Source organism: Pyxicephalus adspersus, chromosome Z, assembly GCF_032062135.1.
Source record: "Pyxicephalus adspersus chromosome Z, UCB_Pads_2.0, whole genome shotgun sequence".
In the NCBI taxonomy this organism is placed as follows: domain Eukaryota; kingdom Metazoa; phylum Chordata; class Amphibia; order Anura; family Pyxicephalidae; genus Pyxicephalus; species Pyxicephalus adspersus.
In genome coordinates, this window is record NC_092871.1 from 52,757,803 (window position 1) to 52,763,340 (window position 5,538).

Genomic DNA, 5,538 nt, shown 5'->3' on the forward strand with positions numbered 1-5,538 from the left:
TGCTCAGCTGTGTATTCTATGCAAAATGTATTCTTGACTGATGTTACAATTACATATATTTTGAAGAGGACATATCTAACATACCCAACTATGTTACTTTTAACGTCACATGATGACCACAGAGATGACCAGAGAGGAATGCAGGAATGGTGGAAACTCTGCCGAGCTTCCAAACAGGTCGGTGTAGGATAAGAGCGTGTTGGATATTTATTGTTCAAACAACCACTGTGTAAAATCTAACGGTTTCTTTTGTTTTTTTCTTTTGTAATAGAGAACCATGGATGGCACAGCAGACCAGGGTGGAGCTATGTAAATGTGTGTGTGTTTTTTTTTTTTAAATAATTTTACATTCTTCCCCCCCAACTGACTTTTGTTAAACAAACAACATTTAAATATGAATATAAAAAATATAAAATATGACAAATTTTTAAGAACATATTTACAAATTTAAAAAAAATATATTTTTTGGGCCAGTTTTAAAAGCGGTACCGCCTGGGCCATCCTCAGCTGACACTCCATGGCAGACATCTTCCTGTGAAGCCAATACAGACTATCCCGTTTACTTCCTGGTGGGTGAAGAAAAAACAAAGAATATATTAACTGGACGAGTTTGTGGTAATTAAATAAAAGACAGAGAAGGATAGAGTTTTCGGCACAAATATAGAAAATATAATTTGTAGTACAAGTTTACATACAAAATTATTTAAGGAATTTTATCCTTTTTACCCATAAGTCATAATATTCCCTTATGACCACTACAGGATTTGATCAATTTTCACAGAGTTACAAAAAACAATTGCAACCTTTTCTCTGTATATCACAATAGTTTCTTGCGATACATACAAACTTTTTTTCAGGCCTGCTGTGGCACTATACAGGTTTCAGCTAATATTAAACAAATATACATCATCATACAATGGTTAAATAGGTATGAACCCATTCATATCAATCGTAGTACCCTACACGTTTCGCCATAGTGGGCTTCCTCAGGGGTAGTGATAGGTCAATAAAAAGTTCTCTATGTATACATACGGGGTTCAGGTGATCTAAATTTGCAAACATAAATGTAAGGGTTCAATACACTGCAATGTTCAAAATTACAAAAATTATATATTTTTTCAATTTTGTTCATATAGTAGAATTATTTGAGAATTACGCCAATAGTATATTAATTTTGTGAAATAGAAACTATTTTGAACAAAATCTACTATTTGAACAAAATTGAATGAAATGACAAAAAGGACAAAAAATTCCAAAACAACAAGTGGACATTTATTAGAAAAAAAGCCTATAATTGGGAAAAAAGTAGAAGTATTACCCAGGAACCTCTTTCTCACACTGAATCTTCCACCACCACTACAACATCAACACAAACATTTCCCTCCTAGTACTCATATTAATATAGCAAAGGGCAAAAACTGTTACAAAAGTGACCTTAGTGACCAATCACCACCACACAATCCCAAACGTCCTCCAACCTCCAATACAACCACCATACCTACAAAACAGAATAAATCAACGTTTTTTCCCTCTCTTACATAAACACGCATGTACAGACCTTTGTAAACATAGTTACAAAAGATATTCTAGATCTAGATCAAATGACCACTCAACCATCCCTTAACTTTTCTACTTTACAACAGCAGGCCCTGAGAAATTTGCAAAAAAATAAATCATGTACAAATAAACCAGCTGATAAAGGCGGAAATATTGTTATTATGGACAATCAAAACTACGTCCAAATGTCTCAACATACTTCAGAACAGAGGTTGGTATAGTATCATCAATCAAGCAGAAGCCAAGAATTACTATGAAGAATACTATTCGCTCATTAGAGAGGCTCACACATCTGGAACAATAGATTCTAAAACTAAAGACTTTTTATTGATTAAATATCCGGTAATACCCACATTTTGCAGTCTTCCCAAAATTCATAAAAATCCAATCAACCCACCGGGTCGCCCAGTTGTGGCGACCATAGACACCATTTCATCAAGAGCCAGTGAATTAGTTGATACCTTAAGACCCAATTACCATCATATCTAAGGGACACAATTCAATTGCTCCAAATACTACAAAACAAAATAGTCCCCCCCAACACATCTCCAGTCACAGTGGACGTTGAAGCTCTGTACAGCAGTATTCCCCACTCAAAGGGATTAGAAACGATTTCATCTATCCTACAAACAAACGATCTAACTCTACATTCTTACAGTACCTTTATCGTCAAACTTCTCAAATATATTCTAACGCGTAATATATTTACATTTAACAATGAGTACTACATAAAATCGCAAGGAGTTCCTATGGGGACCAAATGTACCCCATCATACGCAAATCTTTATTTAGGGCAATAGGAGAAACATACATTATTTTGTGCTCATGTAAAAGATTTTATGTTGGTAAAACAAAAAGACCCCTGAGAAAACCAATCTATGAACATATATACATGATCAAAACCGGTAAAATGGTCACACCACGTAGGAACAATACATACCTTTGACCTACATAGTATTTCATTTGCAGTGTTAGAAAAAGTAACCCCGAATCCTAGAGGGGGAGCCTTGGACAAAAAACTATCACAGGCAGAAACGAAGTGGATCTTTTTATTAAAAGTCAACCATTATCCAGGCTTAAACGACGTATTTAGCTTTAAACCTTTTCTATAGTATTAACCACCTAGCTGTTAAGCCCGACCTTCGTACGGGCAAAAAAAAATGGCTAGGATGGTTAACCCCGAGATTTTTCCCATCCTTACTTACCTGGTCCCCCTGTGCTCATCCAGCGTCGTTTTCGCATTCCAGCGTCGTCCTCCTTTCAAATACATTGTGAAAACTCAGCTGTCAGTTGATCTTAATGTTATGAAATGAAAAGCATGCCATTTGCAATTAACTTGGCATAAAATAATTCATTTGCATTTAATTGTAATTGTTCAAAGAATGTTCAGAAAAATGTTCGGCCCTCCGGCATGTTCACTTCATCCAATCTGGCCCTCTTTGAAAAAAGTTTGGACACCCCTGACTTAGACCCTAGCAATCACACTAATCTGCCAATGCAACCAGACCTCTGCTACCTATGGGCCATCGGATGCCTAACCTATGCTAGATGTAACTAGACAGAAGGTGCAGATCAGCAAAGAAAACTGTAAGGGCATAGGAAATATATATTGGTGTATGTAGCTCATACACTTACAGTAGGGATTTACCAGAGTGATCTCTGATACCAGATATCACATACACCCCAATAATACAGAGGGAAATATTATACCACTGCACTACATACAGACACAGCAGTCAGTGTGTTCTGGAAGGGATGCAGGCACCTACCCTGGCTGAGCACATGTTCTTATCTCTGCCCCTGTACTTCCTGCATTTCCTTATATCCTGGTGGGGTTTCTTAGGCCACTATCAGGGGCAGGAAACACTTCAACAACTTTATTTGCAATTTATAAAGTTACAACTCAGCTACCAGATAGAAAAAGACAGTCGCCTACACCAGTAAGGTACAATTGAACAACTTATGTCTATTTTTATTAATGCTAGCCAACAACTAGAAAAACCCTTCATTTGACGCCTGATTATTGACTACAAGCTACATGAAATCATGCTCAATCTGTGTATTTGTAACTAAAAATGCTGAAAGTAGTGTGAGAATGTGTTTTCTTTAAACATTTTGACCAAAAGGTGATTGAAAGGTTAGCTTACAGGCAGTGTCCCCAGCAGTCTCCTCTCCCTCATCTTCGGACTGGGGGTCACCCTCATCTTCGGACTGGGGCTCCTCCTCCGTGGTGGGCGAGCCCTCAACAGCAGACCCCGCCTGTTCCACCTCCTGTGACACGGCCAAACGTCTAGATGGCTGCTGTACGATCAGCAGCCACCGGCGTGATGAAGAGTTGGCTGTATTAAAAAAAAAGAAACTTATAAACACCCTAAATTAATAAAGGTCCTAAAATCGAGGGAGTTATAAACAGTTCTAGGGGGAGTCAATACTACTTTCCCCAATCAAAAAGCTTGGAAAAACCCGCCCCTTAACAAGAGGAGAAGACAAAATGCAATACTTACCAGACAGGATGCGGTCCCCCACTTTGCGGAGGAAATCCAGTCTCCTCTGCTTCAGGTCGCTGCAAACATGATGGATTTGGCTCACACTTGGCCGCGTACCTGCAGTGGTCCCGAGCCTGTCTGCCAGCCTTTCCACAATCCGGCACTTGGCATAAATAATGGCTACTGATCGTACTGCCGAAAAAGCAGTTTCTAAAGAAAAAGATAAAACAAATATTAGCTATTTTTCAAACACCTTCTAAACCTTAAAAATATAGCTAACATATGATTGATTGATTTTGTTGTGCAAATTGACATAGTTTGATGGCATTTGTAAAGTGGTATTAATGTGTGTATATACAGACCGAGACATTAGTATAGATATGTATGTGTATACTATTACTGAATCTTCATTATTCTACCCCACTAAGGTATATCATAGCTAGATTATTGGAAAACAAGAATTGGTCTCCTAGATGTAAACTCTTTTCATCCTGTTTCAGTTTGAGTGAAGCAGAAGTGCCAGACATACATACAAACAATATAGGCCAAAAATAATGGCACTGTTGCATTATGTCTGGAAATCCAGCACATGTTTATTTACGTATTTTTGGGACACTGCAAAAACAAACAAAAAAAAAGGAGAAATAATAAACAAACACACTATCTATCTATGTGAGACAGTCAAAAAATGTACCTTCCCAAAAAACTGAATGATGGTCTCATCTATCGAGAGGACATTCTCCCAGAAGGCTTCCACTGCCCTCCGCATAGCTAGGAGGCTAATTAGTGTTCTTCAAATTATCTAGCTAGGCTTCAGCTTAGTGGGGTTGAATAATGAATATTTTTTCCATTCAGATACACACACATCTAAATATGTGCATGTACATGTGCATGATGTCACCAGCCACCTTTTAGTGGGTGAAGCGCCCAGCTGCCATGCCTCCTCTACCCAGCTCAAATCCATTGAAAGGACAATGTTCCTTGTTCCATTCGCCAATGTTACATTGTTCCATTCTCAGCTATCATCCATGCGGAGGATTCCAGTTGCAGCTAGAATGAGATTCTATCTAAACCAAAAACCACCCAAAAAAGAGGGAAAATATAGCCACCCAGCAGGCATCTGTAATGACATCAATGGCACAGTGTGATAGCTGTGTGTGGGAATCCTGCATGTCATATTCTGCGGCGAACTTTGTGTACAAGTTCAGAGGACCCTCATACCAAAAAATATCTGAAAAAGCTCAGCCCACCAGATTTCTAGCATTTTAAGATATGGGGATCAAAATCTAAAACACTTGTGAAAATCCAACATTGGGAATGCATTTTCCAAAGCCAAGGTGGGCCAAGGAGTCTGTAAGGGAAAATGGGGCACCCCGGGCACACTTACATAGCAAGGAACAAGGGTCCCCAACTTGAACCTACATTTTGTGGTTTATGCACATCACCATTCCAGAGAAATTATGAAACCTTGAAATAGAGTTATAAATGTAGGGGC

The 5,538-nt window shown here is 38.4% G+C and overlaps 1 long non-coding RNA gene across 1 annotated transcript; it reads right to left on the minus strand.

The window, feature by feature from the left end:
* Positions 1-438: 438 nt before the first annotated feature.
* LOC140344243 (uncharacterized) lies at positions 439-4,247 on the minus strand. Its single transcript, XR_011923526.1, has 3 exons — positions 4,062-4,247; positions 3,705-3,896; positions 439-566 (listed from the first exon to the last, which is right to left on the minus strand). It is a non-coding gene; the product is annotated as an uncharacterized lncRNA (long non-coding RNA).
* Between the last annotated feature and the right edge of the window lie 1,291 nt (positions 4,248-5,538).